Raw genomic sequence first — 18,325 nt, forward strand, 5'->3', positions numbered from 1 at the left:
AATGAACAAAGTATCTGAAAAGTACAACAAACACTGACACAAATTTTGCAGAAAAATGTGTCTGGGAAAATTAAAAATACATTAAACAAAAGAATATTCAAGCCACAGCCTGACAGAAAATGGTCATAAATCTATTTTCAGTAAAGAGCCTGATTTCCAGAATATAGAAAGCAGTTTTATAACCTGAAAATAAGGCTGGGCACAGTGGCTCACACCTGTAGTGCCAGTACTTTGGGAGGCCGAGGAGGATGAATGGCTTAAGGCCAAAAGTTTGAGACTAGTCTGGGCAACATGGTGAGACCTTGACACCTAGTATAAGTACAAAAATTAGCCTTGTATGTTGGCTAATATCAATACAAAAAGTTAGCCTGGTATCAGCTAATTGGGAGACTGAGGTGGGAGGATCGCTTGAGCCCAGGAAGTAGAGGCTGTAGTGAGCCAAGATTGCACCATTGCCTTCCAGCCTGGATGACAGAACAACTAAAAGAAAAAAAGATAACAATTACTGTTTAGAAGGGGAAAAAATTTGAGGAGCCACTTTGCAAAGATAATATACAAGTGGGACAAAATGGTTAACATCAAGGAAATGCAGATTAAAACCACAGTGAGATACTACTACACACCCCACAAAATAACTAGGTTCGGAAAGACTAAACACCAAATGTTGGCAAGAATACAGCACAACTATAACTATTGCTAATGGGACTATAAAACAGTACAACTACTTTGTCAAATTTCTGGAATTTTCTTATAGAACGAATATACATCTCATCTATAATAAATGTCCGAGTTAGGAATCTACCCCAATTAGTGAAAATACATGTTAATAAAAATACTTATAGAAGACCACAATAGCTTTACTCATAATAATCAAAAGTTGAAAATATTTCTGGTGACCACAAATAGAGGATCAGGTAGCGAACTACGTTATTTCATAGCATGAAATACTACTCAGCAATAAAAATGAAAGAGATACTGATATGTGTAACCTGACTGATAAATATAAAAATTATTTTGTGGACTGAAGGGAGCCTTATATATAGGGTTGTCACAACATGATTCAAGTTACGTGGAATTTCTAAAGTTGGCAAACTTAGTCTACAATGAAAAAAATCCAAGGGTACAGAGCTGGAGACTGAGACAAGTCATGAGGAAACTTTCTGGGATTGTATTAGTCCGTTTTTTCACTGCTGATAAAGACATACGTGATACTGGGTACTTTATTCAAAAAAGGTTTAAGGGACTCACAGTTGCACCTGGCTGGGGAGGCCTCATCATCACGGCAGAAAGTCAAAGGGACATCTTACATGGTGGCAGACAAGAGAGAAATGAGAAACAAGCAAAAGGGGTTTCCTCTTATAGAAGCATCAGCTCTTGTGAGACTTATTCACTATCACAAGAACAGTATGGGGGAAACTGTCACCATGATTAAATTCTCTCCCACCAGGTCCCTCCCACAACACGTGGGAATTCTGGGAGCTACAATTCAAGAAGAGATTTGGGTGAGGACACAGCCAAACCATATCAGGGATTATAGTAATGTTCTTTATTTATAGAGTTTTGGGTTACACATATGTATACTTTTGTCAGAATTCAGTAAATACATACTTAAAATTTTTGCATTTCATCATTTGTAAACTTTACACCAAAAGGAAAAAAAAAGGTACCAAATTCTAGTTAATGCACGTTGAGTTACTGATGTCTGCAATTTACTTTAAAATTCCTAAAAACTATAATGGATTACTGGATGGATTGAAAGATGGATCTATGGATGGACATGAGATAAAACAAGACTCCAAGTTGGTGAAGATACAGTTAAAGTGTTCACTGTAAAGTTTTTTCAACTTTGCTGTACGTTCATAAATGTTCATGATAAAATATCAACGAAAACAATTTTCATCCCTCCTCCTCTGTGACAGCCTCAGCCTGAGAAACCCACAGTGGGAAGGGAAAGGAGGGCAGTGTGTTTGTTTATGACCACCCACCCTCACTTCTTAGCAGTGCTTTCTGGCTCTTCTAGGGTTGGATAGGGGCAGGGAGAAAGGAGAGACAGAGGAACAGATAGGGCCTTATTGAATAGTTCAGCTGTATTATGGTGTCACATTTTAGGAGCAGGCATGCAGTATTGGGCCCTTTCTCATGCGTTCCTGAGAAATTCTCCTGGTAGGGATCTCTGACAGCAGTTCACTACCTCAGGTAATACAGTTTCTAGGAAGCCACTAAGAGCCCTCCTACCACCTGCCTCTGGGGGTCCTGGGCAGCCTCTTCCTTACCCCTGGCAGGAAGCTTTTCAGGGCAGCGTCCTCCTTAAAATCAATGGTTTTCTCGATTATGGAATTCCTATTTGGCCCATATAAAACATGCAAACACCTTTGTTTGGCTTAACTTGAAGTACGGGCCACTCCCAGCTCCAGTCTTTATCGCTTCTATCTGCCCCATTATTTCAACTTGGCCACAGCCTTTTGCCTTTGGATTGTATTCAGATGGGATAGCAGTTCCCGTGTTCTCCAGCCTTCAGGGACGTGAGCTAATCGGTTTGAATGGTTAATTAGAAGTTCCTGTTCAGGCAGCTCATTAGCTTTAAAATGAAGCAGCAGCATTTTCCCATCCATGAGAATTGGGTGAGGATGGAGTTCATACAACACACAACCCTTTCAAAAGTCTTCAGTGTAATTAAAAAAAATGCCCAGCGTGGTGGCTCACATCTGTAATCCCAGTACTTTGGGCAGCTCAGGTAGGCAGATCATAAGGTCAGGCTTTGGAGACTACCCTGGCAAACATGGGGAGACCCTGTCTCTACTAAAAATTCAAAAATTAGCTGAGTGTAGTGGTGGGCCCCTGTAATTCCAGCTACTCAGGAGGCTTAGGCAGGAAAATCACTTCAACCTGAGAGGCAGAAGTTTTAGTGAGCCGAGATCATGCCACTGCACTCCAGCCTCGGGAACAGAGCAAGACTCTGTCTTAAAAAAGAGAATTTTTAGTCCTGTCCTATAAAGGTAAGAGGTAGATAATAACCTATTCTGGCAAAACTGGTTCTTGCCCACACCATTTGAAAAGTCTAGAACCTGATTGTAAATGAAAGGATTTTTGACAACTACTGTTTGGCGCTTGATCTTTGACTCCAATGCCAAACTTGGAGAAGACAGCATGTTTCCACTGTTCTGAAAACAGTAGCTAATCTGTGCTTCCCTTTTCTGTCTCGAGTATAGTAAAACATTTATGAGGTACAGAGGCTTGCAGAAAAGTATTTTAGAAGTGGAGTCAGAACTCTACTGTGGAAAGGGGGCTGAGAGAATCGTGAATCCGATTCCTTCTCTTGCCAGAGGAGACTCAGATTTGTGATGTGGTTTCTCTGGGTAAACATGAGTCAGTAACAGAAGAGATCAGTCAAACTCTGGTCCACTGCTTAGAAATTAGTGTTTTATGACCTCCCCTCTGCCAGGGAAATAAGCATGAAGACAGCGCTTTTCCTCCCACTATTTTTAAAACTCAGATGAGCAGGTGTTCTATTGCTCCACGTGGTGCGCTTTTGAACTGAGAGGGACTGAGCACGGAGAAGCCCGAGTAGCACTGCCCCCACCCCGTGCCACCTGAAACTCATCATGCTGCTTTCTTTGGAGCGGCTGCCCATTTAAAAGAAGACTTAAGGGGTTTCATTTGGCTCTGTGATTCTGCTGGAAGGAGGCCTGAGTAAGGTTGAACTGAGGTTGCAGAGGAAAGGAGCCGTTTGTCCCATAACCTGAACAAAACAAAACTATGATGAAGCAGCATTGTCCATCTGAGGTAATACCCAAGGTACATTGCCTCATGTCAAGAAAATCAAGGACGTGAATACACATGGAGTGAGGTTAAGAATGGAGGTTTTACAGGCAAAAGAAGAAAAGAGAACATCTCTCTCTTCTGCAGAGAGAGAAGGGCTTCTGAGTGTGTTTTCTGGTGAACTGCACAAGGTTTTATAGACTTGTTGAGGAGGTGGTGTTTGATTTACATAGGGTCCAAATATGGGTTGGACCAGGTGAGAGCTTTACATAGCTCGTGAAGAAGCTGGCTATCCACCCGAATCTTCTTATGCATATAGGTTTTCTACTTGGCCAGTGCATGTTGTCTGTCCCTTACTGCACTTGTGGTTGATAAAGAAAAAGGAAGATAAAGCCGTCAGGTTGAGCATGCCTGGCACCCAAGTAGCCTCCTATTGTTACAGCTGCTGGCATTCGCCTGTGCAAGCTTCCAGCTTGCTTTTCTATATGTGCAGCTCGATTTTACAGGCCGCTCTTTGTTAGAAATGGTTTTGGGGCTGCTTTTTATTCAAAGGGGAACCTTACCAAAGACTTCCTTACTTTCAATCTCTGACGAAATAATTTCTTTAGAACTCCTGTATCAATGGGACTTCTGGATTACAGTTGAAGTAGTTTTGGCTGATCATCAACTCTGCCTCCACTTAATAGTGAATGCTTTTATTTTCTATGTTTCAAGGAGGGTCTCTTTGCTTCTTGCCCTTCTTCAGAATAGCAGTGTGGAAATTGCACTTAAGAACACCTGTTGGGCACAGTGGCTCACACCTGTAATCCTAGAAATTTAGGAGGCTAATATGGGAAAATTGCTTCAGGCCAGGAATTTGAGAGCAGTCTGGGCAACATAGCGGTACCCCATCTCTCAAAAAAAAATTACTGGGTGTGGGGATGCATACCTGCTGCCCTGTTGGCCCAGCTTCTGTCAGGAGGCCATGGCAGAAAGGTCACTTGAGCTCAGGAGTTTGGGGCTGCAGTGAGCTATGGTCATGCCACTGTACTCCAGCCTGGGTGACTCCATCTCTTGAAAAACACAACAAAAACCAACAAAAGCCCACTTTCTATCTGGAATGGGAACTGGTAGAGCCTTATGACAGTGAGTGACTCAGAGGCAGAGCAAACGTTTGGCCACAGTTTTAATGGTGCAATTTGAACCCTGTGTTTGTCCTACTGACCAAGGCTGTGGCTGTCTTAGGGACCTCCATATGGTCTGGCCTTGGAGGAGAAGAAACTCTTCTTGTTCAACACTTTCTGTTTGTGGAGCCCAAGACAAGAACTTTATGTTTGTTTCACAGATGAGAGGGTGCTAAATAGCTTGCTTAGAATCACACAAGTCAGAGGTAGGAGGGCCACGTTCTTTAACCAGTTTGTGAGTAGATGTCTTCCCAAGAACGTACAGCTGATGGCATAATGCTGACCTTAAGCCTAGGTTAATCCAATTGATGTTTAATGAAAAGCAATAGATTTCCTCCTGTAGCCCAAGAAAGAGCCACTTGACTACAGCTAATCGGTGAGAGAAATACCTCTATCAAAGGAATAGGTGATCAGAATTCATGGGCAGCAATAGGACATAGGAATGTGGAAATGAGAGGTGTGGGCTCCAGGGATGCTGGAGAAAACTCCTCCTCCAGTATTCCCTAACTCTCGAATGCTGCTGTCTTTTCAATACAAATACAAACCCACTCTGTTGTTTTACACTGCCCCGTGCCCTGAATCTCTTGTTTGTGGACTGTATCCTCCAGTAACTTATTCAAGCAAGGATACACTGAAGCAAATTGTTCTGAAATATGACTTTATTTCTTCTTACACTTACATGACTGGTGGGGCATAGAATTTTTGATTGAAAATAATTTCCCATTCAAGTTTTAAAGATACTACTCCATTATTTCCCAGCTTCTGGTAGTGCTGTTGAGAAGCCTGAAATCATTCTGATTTCTGATTCTTTGTAAATACTGTTTTTTAAAAAACTTTTCTGAAAACTTAGGAGAGCTGTTTTCCTTTGTCATATATTGCAGATTTTCAAGACAATGTTCCTTGGTGTGAGTTTGTGTTCATGTGTTTAAACCTAGGAGGTTATGTTATTCAACTTGAGAAGTTGCCTTTTTTTTTTAACTTTAAGTCCAAAGGTTCAAGCACAGTTTGTTATTTAGGTAAAGTCTGTCATGAGGTTTGTTGTACAGATCATTTCAATACTCTGGTATTAAGCCTAGTCCCATTTAGTTGTTTTTCCTGATCTTCTTCCTTCTCTCATTCTCCACTCTCTGAAAGGCTCTAGTGTGTGTTGTTCTTCCGCCTGTTGTATGTTCCTGTGTTCTCCTCATTTAGCTCCCACTTGCAAGTGAAAATATCTGGTATTTGGATTCTGTGTTCCTGCGTTAGTTTGCTAAGAATAATAGTCTCCAGCTTCATCTATGTCCCTGAAGAGAACACGATCGCATTCTTTTGTGGCTGCCTAGTGTTTTTTGTTGTATATGTACCACATTTTCTTTATCCAGTCTACCATTGATGGGCATTTAGCTTGATTCCATATATTTGCTATTGTGAACAGTACTGCCATGGACATATGCGTGCACATGTCTCTATAACAGAAGGATTTATATTCCTTTGGGTACATACCTAGTAACCCATTACTAGGTTTGCTGAATCAAATGGTATTTCACTCTTTACGTCTTTGAGGAATCATGACACTTTTTCACAATGGCAGAACTAATTTGCATTCCCGAATACAGTGTGTAAGTGTTGTTTTTCTCTCTAACCTTGCCAGTATGTGGTTTTTTTTTTTTTTGCTTTAATAATTGCCATTATGACTGGTGTGAGATGATATCTTATTATAATTTTCATTTGCATTTCTCTAATAATCAGTGACGTTGAGCTTTTTTAATATGATTGCTTGTTGCATATATGTCTTGTTTTAAGTGTCTGTTTATGTTCTTTGCCCACCTTTTTATGGGTTGTTTATTTTCCTCTTGTAAATTGAATTTCCCTACCGATGTTTGATATTAGATTTTTGTGGAATGCATAGTTTACAAACATTTTCTCACATTCTGTAGGTTGTCAGTTTTCTCTGTTGATAGTTTATTTTGCTGTGTGAAAGTTTCTCATTTTAATTTGACCCCAGTTTTCAATTTTGCTTTTGTTACCTTTTCTTTTGGCATGTTCATGATGAAATCTTTGCCTGTGCTTATGTTTTGAATGGCACTGTCTCGTGTCTTGCAGAGCTTTTATAGTTTTTGGTTTTACATATCAGTGTTTGATCTATCTTGAGCAAATTTTTGTATGTAATGTAAAGAAGGGGTCTAGTTTCAGTCTTTTGCATATGGCTATCCAGTTATCCTGGCATCGTTTATTGAATAGGGAGAATCTTTTCCCCCTTGCTTGTTTTTGTTAAGTTTGCCAAAGATCAGATAGTTGTAGAAGCTTGGTTTTGTTTCTGGATTCTCTATTCTGTTCCATTAGTCTATGTGTTTGTTTTTGTACCAGTACTATGCCGTTGTTTCCTGTAGCCCTGTAATGCAGTTTGAAGTCTGGTAGCGTGTCGCTTCCAGCTTTGCTCTTCTTGCTTAGGGTTGCCTTGGCTGTTTTTGGTTCCACATAAATTTTTCAAAAGCTGGTTTTCTGAAAAAAATAATAAAACTCAACCTACTTCTTAACATTTTTCAAGAACCCAAATGAAATCATGACTGCTCTTGGAGATGGCACTCTGTATGTTTCAATTTACTACCCAGTAACTGCTCTATTAAAATCATACTGGTTAAAAAATAATAAACTTGAAGCTAGACCAATGAAGGAGAAAGGGAAGAGATTCAAATAACCACCATCAAAAACAATAAGGGCAATATTACCACTGACCCCACAGAAATACAAACCACCCTCACAGAATATGATGTACAACTGTAGGCACTCTTTTTTCTTTAATTTTGAGATGAAGTTTTGTGCTTGTTGCTCAGGCTGGAGGACAATGGTGAGATCTCGGCTTAGTGCAACCTCTGCCTCCTGAGTGAGTTCAAGCTATTCTCCTGCCTCAGCTTCCTGAGTAGCTGGGATGACATGCATGTGCCACCATGTCTTGTTAATTGTGTATTTTTAGTAGACATGGGGTTTCTCCATGTTGATCCAGCTTGTCTTGAACTCCCAATCTCAGGTGATCAATCCACCTTGACCTCCCAAAGTTCTGGGATTGCAGATGTGAGCCACTGAACCTGAAAAAATTGAGAAATCTAGAAGAAACTCATCAATTCCTGGTCACAACCACCCTCCCTGAGATGCAAGTTTGGTTTAACATATGCAAATTGATAAATGTCATCGTCACATAAACAGAACTAAAGAAAAAAATTACCCACATGATTATCTCAATGGATGCAAAAACAGCTTTTGATAAAATTCAACTTTCATGTGTGTTAAAAACTCTCAATAAACCAGGTATTGAAGGAACATACCTCAAAATAATAAGAGCCACATGTGACAAAACCACAGCCAGCATCATACTGAATGGACAAAAGCTGAAAGCATTCCCCTTAAGAATTGGCACAAGATAAAGATGCCCTCTCTCCCCACTCCCATTCAGCATAGCTTTGAGGGTGTTCTTTGCTCTTGGGTTTCTAATTCTTTTAATTGTGATGTTGGGTAGTTAACTTGAGATCTCAATTTTGTTTTTGAGATGGAGTGTTGTTCTCTCAACCAGGCTGGAGTGCAGTGGTGTGATATGGGCTCACTGCAACATTTATCTCCTGGGTTCAAGCAGTTCTCCTGCCTCAGCCTCCTGAGTACCTGGGATTACAGGTATGTGCCACAACACCAGCTAATTTTTGTATTTTTAGTAGAATGGGGTTTCACCATGTTGGTCAGGCTGGTCTCAAACTCCTGACCTTGTAATCTGCCCGCCTTGGCCTCCAAAAGTGCTGAGATTACAAGAGTGAGTCACCGCAGCTGTCCCGAGTTCTCACTTCTTGATGTGAGCATTTAGTACTATAAATTTCTCTCCACACTACTTGACTAGCTGCATCCTAGAAACTCTGGTAAGTTGTACCTTTGTTCTCATTACTTTCAAAGAACTTCTTAAACTTCTTGATTTCTGCCTTAATGTCATGATTTACCCAGGAGTCATTCAGGAGCAAGTTACTCAGTTTCCATGTAAGTGTATGGTTTTGAATGAATTTCTTAGTCCTGATTTCAAATGTGATTTCATCTGCTTTGTGACCTAAGGTATCTTCTATACTTATGAATGATCTATGTGTTGAGTTGAAAAAATGTGTATTCTGCAGTCATTGGATGAAATGTTCCTTGAATATCAGTTCCATTTGGTCTGTAGTAGAGATTAAATTTCATGTTGATTGGTTGGTTTTCTGTCTGGAAGATCTGTCCAGTGCTGAATGTTGGGTGTTGTAGTCTCCAGCAATTACTGTGTTAGGGTTTATCTCTCTCTTTCTTATTTGCTGCGTGTGTCTGTTCTTTTTTCTCTCTCTCTGTCTGTCTCTATATCTGTCTTTGGAATTCTGATCATTTTAGTGTTGAACCTGTTCAAATTTTCTTCCGGATTTCAACTTTTTTCTTATCGCTATTTCTGGAAGACATAAGGTTCATCTACTCAACTTTGTTGTCTTAGTATTCTAACAAGAATTTTTCACAAGTTCTGCTGTCATATTTTTAATTTCTAAGCGTTTACTTTTTCTTTAAATTTGGTTCTTGTTTCATGAAAATGGTAACACTTTTATCTCTTCGAGAACATTCATATGGGTTTCAGAAGGTCTTATCTCCTAGCACAGTCCTCATTCAGGCTGCATTTATGTGTCTTGTTGCTCTGGTCTCGGCCATTCATGTTAGAAGCTTTGCTCAGATGCCTGGTGACCCTTAGCTGTCTGTGTCTGTTAGAAAAAAATGGAGCACTGAAAAGCTAAAAGCTGATGGAAGTTCTGTGATTGTAACATTTTGTGGGTGGTGGTCTTGCTGGGTCAGACCTTTTCTTCTTGAGCAAGAGAGATTCTCTGTAGAGAAAAATCATCTTAACTTCTGACCAAGTGTATCTGCCACCCTCATTGGAACTCAGTGGTAGGAAAACCTGGAGGATCTCAGTGTTCAGTGTGTACATTTAAGCACTTGTGTCTAGAGAGCTCCTGCCTAGAGACACCAAATTTTACTGTGTAGAGAGGAAACCTCCACCCTGCCACCACCGTGGGATGCAGGCGCCGATTCTAGGGAGAGGATCTGGGATCTACCTACTACTGAAACATAAATTCCCTAGGTAGATTTAGCTGCCAACTCTTGAACCGTTGGGGATCCTGGTTGCCTTCCTGCCACTGGCTTGGGATTTAGCATCTCTGTGTCTACTGTGAGGTGTCACTGACAGCTTCTACTTGCCAGTTTTCTATATGCTGAAGGGATTGTCTTTATTTTCTTTTTATCTTTGTTGGTTTATTTATTTTTAATCATCCCGTGTTAATGTGGTTTAATGATGGAGTGAAGGCATATGCAGGTATTCAACCAAACATCTTAGCTGAAGTCTGTGTATTTCTCTTGTAGTAAAATCTTGATAATTCTATGTTTAAGTTAATCAAATTTTTATATATGCATTCTGATTTGGGGATGGAGAGAGAAAGGAAGAGAGACTCAGACGGACAGAGACAGGGTGAGAGAGAGAGGCTACTGTGACAAATCTGTGGGTCTGTGTATTTGGAAGTCAATAGGAATTTAACCCTGTTTTCTGTCTAAAAAGCAGGAGTGTCCAGACAATGGATCTGGAACTAGGCTAAGAATCTTTGAGGCAATGGCGCAGATCCAGTTGTGTTCAATTTGTAGTCCTTAGGCTGAAAGGGAAAATAACGTAAAACACATTTTTAAAAATTTCTGGCTGGGCGCGGTGGCTCAAGCCTGTAATCCCAGCACTTTGGGAGGCCGAGGTGGGTGGATCACAAGATCAAGAGATCGAGACCATCCTGGTCAACATTGTGAAACCCTGTCTCTGCTAAAAATACAAAAAATTAGCTGGGCATGGTGGTGCGTGCCTGTAATCCCAGCTACTCGGGAGGCTGAGGAAGGAGAATTGCCTGAACCCAAAAGGCGGAGGCTGCGGTGAGCCGAGATTGTGCCATTGCACTCCAGCTTGGGCAGCAAGAGCGAACCTTCATTTCTAAAAAAAAAAAAAAATTTTCTGAAAGTGGTGTTTTCTGATTTGCCCTCAGATAATTAGATATAGAAGGGAGCCATACATTTTTGGCTAACTCAGCATTCGTTGCTCCATTCAGCGAATTCATCTTTATATTCATGTTCTTTCTCTCCAGCTTAATATCCAAAATTTAAAAGTGAGGAATGCAGAATAGTTGAACTAAAAGAAACAGATCAAACACAACCTGCCTCTTCTTCCTCTCACCCAAAGAAAACCATTGTTAACATTTTGCTATATTCTCTTTATGTACTTTTCTCAGGTACTTTTATTCGAATATATTTTTGATCATAAAATTGTCTTAGACAATAAGTTGTCAGAGAAGAACACCCACTCTTTTTACACTCCAGGCTTCCATCTTGAAGGTGACTGACTTGGGAATCCTGTATTTTAACAAGATATGATGTTAATATGGAATCTTTTATTTGACTGTTCTGAGGTGTTCTCTTTTTAGCATACTCTCCTTCATTCCCTTCTTCCCTGCTATGCACACACATACACATTAACACATACATGCATTCTTTCTTTCTCTCTCACATGCACATTCTCATATGCAAATACAAGCATGCTCATACACATGTGCACACACACAGGCACGTTCATGCACACACTCACACTCATATGAACCAACATGCACATACACACTCTCCTTCATCTCTTTCCTCCCTGCTACACACACACACTCTAACACTCATATGCACATGTGCACACACACATATGTACAACATGCAATGTGTCAGAAGGCCATGTAGAAAATGATTGTTACTCTCCAAAAGGAAGGACACCCACACTTTTGCAATGGAAAAAAACAGTTCTGTTTTTGTAAAAAAAAAAAAAAAGAAAAAAAAGAATTTTTTATTAGGCCTAGAAAGAAACTTAAAAAGTGTTTCTTCTTTTATCTGATCGGAACTTGTGTATGTGCACACACCCGTGTGACAGAAAGAGCCAGGGAGAGAGGGAGGGAGAGGAGGTGAAGGCAAGAAGAGAGAGGGCGATTAAAAAGCAAGTGCACTGTGGCAAGCTCGTCTGGACTAAGTGAGAAGCAGGCGGTTGTGGTGATGAGATAGGAGCTCGGAATGCTTCCTGGTACCAAGACTGTCATAAGTGGAATTGGGGTCTGAAAAAGTGACAGCAAAATTCAGCGTTCCTTTGATAACCACTCAGAAAATAGAATGTGAGGAAGCAGGAGGAAGGGAAGGTGTGGGGCCAGACATGAGAATGCACCCCGCTGCTCCATGAATGCCTAGAAATGCTGGTCACTTATAGGGCACAGGTGAGGGGAAGTCTGGACTGGTGGCAGTAGTGCTGCCAAGCCATGTAGCCTGCTCTCTCAAGGGTGAATGTTCTTGCATAAGTAGTGGGGAAGATTATTCCCTAGTTTTTATAGGCCCCATTTGTCCTAGACACAGATTTTAATGTTCTCAGGTGATCCCTTGCTTGATTGTCTGTGTAACAGATCAGCAATTTTTTTTTTTTCTGGAAAGGACTAGGCAGTAAATATTTTGGGCTTGGCAGCCCATATGGTCTCTGTCACAGCTACTTATCTTTGCGGTTGTGGTGTGAAAGCAGCCATAGAAATGGGTAATAAAGGAGTGGGGCTGAGTTCCAAAGTACTTTTATGAGAACTGAAAATTGCATTTTATATAATTGTTGACATGTCCCAAGATATTGTTACTTTTTTGAATTCTTTCACATTCGTGGCTCATGAGCTGTCTGACAAGAGACGACAGGCAGGAATTGGTGGATGGGCCATGGTTGCCCAAACCCTGTGTCCAAATCATGGCATTGTACAAGCAGGAGGGATCTCTGACCCTCTCTTTTTTTCCTCTTTCCTTCTTTTCAGTTTCTCATTGTGCTGATTTGGAAACCAGAAATCGAAAGCTCTGGGAAGTGAACTCTTTCTGACTTAACCTGTTAGTGGCAGTGTTAGGATAAAATGTCAGGTCTCAAGGAGCACTTCTTAGAGCCCAGATCAGACTGAATGCTGCTTTTGTGATTGCAGAAGGCATACCATCCTCTGGTACACTAGCTCCTTAGCGTCACCCTGAATCTGAAACTTAGTTCTTCATAAAGTCTTTTGTTCTATGATTCCTCAGTGCGTCATTTGCTAATTTGCGCCAGTTATTCTGTTTAACACAACTGAGATATAGACATAAGCAAAGTTCCTACCCTTTAGGAACTCACTTCTTCAGGGCCTGGTTTTGATAATCCAGACAAAGCTACTTAAATGTAGTTTTATCCTTAAAAGCAAAATCGGCTGCACTTATGTAAGTTACAATAATAATTAGAATTTAGGAAAAATCCATTCTTAAAACAAGAAGGCAAAGAGAACAAAAAATAAACATCCAAGTCACCCTCTGACTGTGCGTTGGTTTTAAAACAACAAGACTATTATTTTAAGTGAACACAAGGAAAATTTTGCTACCAAGCGAGTACAATTTCTAACAGGTGATACATCGACTCCTCTGATTCCAGACATTTCCGAAAGTGCCCTTACTACCTACATTACTTCCTTCTGTAAAGCTCTACTGATTAAGACTTTATCTTTTGTGGTTGGATTTTTGCTTTTGGAATTACAACCTGCTTTTCAAGTCACATTTTGTAAATTAGTTGAGGTATCTTGCTGAGTGATAAAGTCTGAGTCAAAAACTTCCTGAAAAGTGCCTCGTGAACTCGTGAGGCATCATGGCAAAGATCCCAATTGTTGGACTGAGGCAGAGAGGTAGAAAGAAGAACACAGACTTTAAGGTCTGACAGATGTAAGTATAGGTCCCACCTCCACCACGTATTAGATGTGTAATGTTAAATGAGCTACTATACCTCTTTGAGCCTCAGCTTTCCTCTCTGTAAAAAGAAGATGTTAAACCTTTCCTTGCACTATTGTTGTAGGGATTAGAGATGATGTCAATACAAATGTTTCCAGCATGCTCGGTATTCAACGTACCTTGGATAGACTTATTTGGCCAGTTCACTGCAAAGGATAATATACACGAGTAAGATTTTTTTTTTTTCTTCAAAATAGACTTTTTGGGATTAAACTCTAAAAAAAGTGTTAAATAAATGAATCAAGATATTTTTCATTTTTGTTGTTGAAGTATTTGCCTTCTTATGTTTGGTAATGTTAGGATTTTCCACAGAAGAAGTTGACATTTTCCTTCTTAATCATACAGGCGATACCATGTTTCAACACTAGTTACTATTTTCTTTTCGAAAAGTGTCATTTGTCTAGCTTCCCTTGAAAGATCAGCTAAATGTCACATTATCCCTGCTTCTGCTAATCTTTCAAAATGCTCACCACCATAGTCATAACATTTTCTTCATGCTCAAGTTTATTTAAAAAATGTTCTAAAGACAGTGTTGCTGAATATTTATTTGTTTAATAAAAATTAGGCTTTTAAATATAAAAATATAGATTTATTATAAAGCCTCTAGAAAGCAAAGAAAAATAGATTTGAAAAATACCTTGTTTAATCACATAAAGCTAGGCAGAGTTAAATCACTGTTTCCATTTTGGTACATTTTATTTTAATCTTTTCACTATTTTAATGTCCTTCTTTATATCCATAATGGTGATAACATGATGGATATATGAACATGTATATATTATATAAATATATAAAATACATAAATATATCTTTTAAAAATGGTATCTGTAGGCCGGGCGCAGTGGCTCAAGCCAGTAATCCCAGCACTTTGGGAGGCCGAGGCGGGTGGATCACGAGGTCAAGAGATCGAGACCATCCTGGTCAACATGGTGAAACCCCGTCTCTATTAAAAATACAAAAAATTAGCTGGGTTTGGTGGCGCGAGCCTGTAATCCCAGCTACTCGGGAGGCTGAGGCAGGAGAATTGCCTGAACCCAGGAGGCGGAGGTTGTGGTGAGCCAAGATCACGCCATTGCACTCCAGCCTGGGAAACTAGAGCGAAACTCCGTCTCAAAAAATAAATAAATAAATAAATAATAAAAAATAAAAACGGTATCTGTTTGTTTATTATATATAAATATATATCTAATGAGTATATATCTACATATCTACTTCTATATTTATATATCTCCATGATAGAAGTTGGAAAATACTGAAAACTGTAGAGGAGTTCGGAGAAACAACCTATAATCTCATTATACAGAAATAATTTTCTTCCCTTTTGCTTCTCCACATTTTGGCTTAGATCAAATTTAGAAATGATTTTCTTAACGTTTTTGGTATTGTGTTTTTAGAGTATCAAGATGTTGCTGCATATTCTGATTTTTATGTATAGTTGTGACAGGAACACCCACAAAAATAATTGTTCTAGAAAAGAATTTGTTAACAAATATTTTCTTCCAGGAAGTGGTGTATTAGCGTTTTAAAGGAAACATTTCTGGACGTCAAAGTAGACATTGGGCTTATATCAACAGCTCAATCTTTTTTAAAATACGCTTTATTTTTAGAGCAGTGTAAAGTTAATAGTGAGGCATAGTGGAAAGTACAGAGAGTTCCTACATTCCCACCTCCCCAAATGCACAGCCTCCTCCGCTATCAGCCTTCCTCACTAGAGAGGTACATTTGTTACAATGGATGAACCAACATTGACTTATCACTGTCACCCATAGTTTATAATTGACATTAGGGACCATTCTTGCTGTCGTATATTCAGTGAGTTTTGACAAGGGTGTAATGGCATGTGTCTACCATTATAGTAACACACAGAGTAGTTTCATTGCCCTAAACATCCTCTATGCTCTGCCCATTTATCCTTCCCCACTTTTCAACCCCCAGCAATCACTGAACCTTTTGATGTCTCTATAGTTTTGCCTTTTCCAGAATATCATATAGTTGGATTCATATAGTAAGTGGTCATTTGAGATTGGTTTCTTTCACTTAGTAGTATGTATTTGAGTTTCCTCTATGTCTTTTAATGGCTTCATAGCTCACGTGCTTTTTTTCTGCAACAAAAGCCACATTCAAAGATGATTGCTTTCATTGCTGAATAATATTCCACTGTGTCGATGTAGAGGTTTGTTTATCCAGGCACTTACGAGTCTATAGTAACCAGTGTGGAGCCTGGGGAAGCCATAAATGGCCTGGTTGTGGCGAAGACCTGGAGCCTATGTCGATAGGAGCCATGGAGGTTGGAGGCATTAGATCTTAGAGCCATAGGGGAAGGCCTGGAGCTTGGATTGACAGGGTCTGTCCCATAGCCTGTGGCTATAGAAACCTGCCTGGTGTTAAGTTCACTGAATTGTGCCTGGCATTGGAGTTGATGTTGAAGTCAGGTGTTACATTTACTCTCCTCTCTGCACATACATCGTATCTCTTTCCATGCTGCACTACCCAGGTTTAGGGGCGGGGTAATGCAGATAATAGAAAACTCTCTTTTATACTCTATTTTATGCGGGTTTTCTTACTTTTCTACTCCACAAACGTGCTATAACCTCTCACCTGTATTCCTTGTCTCTTTTGAAGACACTTTGATGCACGGATGGCTGTTCAAATTGATGTTTCTGTGAAGGAATAAGTGCTGAAAAGTTCTGTTTTGCCATTTTGTCCATGGCATTCTTCTCTGTTAACTGAAAAAATATTTTTACTGAATAACATATTGTTAACTATTGTCATACCCTTGGTTTAGCTCTGGAAGTTTCTCCTTTAGAGCAAGTTCCTTTCATAGTTCTCTATAGAAAGACTATAGTTGTAAAATGTTGGTAGAGATGATATTTTGTGTGTAGAATTAAGGACCGTTTACACATAAATGTTTAGCGGACAGTAAACATTTGTGAGTAATCTGTTCTTACACACAAAAAGAAGGTCTATAGCTTTAGGAAAGGGAAAATTATCAAGGTTATTCAGACAATATAAAATGAGTTGAGAAAATTGAAGGGAATATTTATACTTGAATGAGACCTCATGGAGAAAGACAAAATAAGGAAGCCATGGGAGAATATTTGCATTCTCGGAACCACAAAAGTGTGGAAAGCCAAGAGCACAGCTGGTGTTGCACCAGATCAAGTAGACATTCCATCAGAGCCTGAACTGAGAATGCACCATTCCTAGTCACCTTGATAACAGCCCCATTTTCTGTTAATAATACTCTATGAGAAAAATCTTGCAAAAATAGTCAAAAGGCAGAGTCACATGCGGTTCAGTGTGTTCCACCTTGGCAGACGGTCTTAGGAGGAGTTTTGGAAGGATCGTGCTGCAGGCAATGGATGAGATAATGATGAGGAAGTTTCCAGCTCTGTATAAAAAGGCAAGCGAAATATATGCTTGTGAATTTTTGGCTGCTTTTTTATGCTGTATTTTCAGATCAATTTTATCCCAGTTAATGTGAATATAAACTCTGATTGTTATGGTTATCTTTCGTGGGGTGGTGTCTATTATTTTGTCAGAAATTGTATCAGGAACTTTATATCAATCACTAAATTACACATTTCCAAGCTGCATATGAATTAGGTATTACTATGATCATTTTACAGATGAAGAAGATGAGACTCAGAGCAATACATAAGTTGCCCAAGGTCAGAGAGCAAGTAAGTACCAGAAATCAAAGCCAGATAAATCTAATTCCCATATCCTTGCTCTTTCAATGATGTTTCAGAGTTGATTACAAAAAGAATTGTTCTGTGTGCTCAGGATAATTTACTACCTACTAAATTTAACCATAGGGCAGTCTTATAAACAGGGTAGAGTATGCAGTTAAGATAAAATTTGAGAGGAAAAAATTAAATTAAAATAGTATATAACCAATGATCAGAATATTCTCTCAGTATTTTAGAAATTTATGTAAGAATAAACTAGATACTGATTAAAAAGTCACATTCTTTCTGCACAAATCTTGTAAGTATCTACTGTTAAAGAGAGGATATTATTTACCTAGAAGAAAGTGGGGTTGTCAACCACTATATAACCATTCGTGGGGTGAATGTCTTTTTTATTTTAGGCCTCTGGCTGATGGATCCAAGAGGTAGATACGTGATGTCAAAATATTCTCTTTTATAGGTAATTACAATTTACAATGGAAGATACAGAGGCCACAAGGTAGTAGAGTTGAGTTATATTAACAGAAAACCTTGTTAGAGAAAAGAACCACCTCTCACTATCATGTTCAATGGCAAAGATTAATAGAAGGTACAGCAAAATGGACACACATGCGAGTATACCCACATTGATATTCGAAGTAACTTTTTTCTTATATACTATAAATCATATCCCAGAATATACTCATAATGTGTACACTTATTGGGATATTACAATCAACGTACAAAATATGTACCATATGTACATTGACTGTGATGTACATATGTGTACACAATACAGATGTACAAAAAATGTACATAATCTGTACAATATTACATTTATATGTACATAATGTGTACACAGTAGGTATGTACGTAATGTGTACA

This window comes from Callithrix jacchus, chromosome 20 (assembly GCF_049354715.1).
Source record: "Callithrix jacchus isolate 240 chromosome 20, calJac240_pri, whole genome shotgun sequence".
Lineage (NCBI taxonomy): Eukaryota > Metazoa > Chordata > Mammalia > Primates > Cebidae > Callithrix > Callithrix jacchus.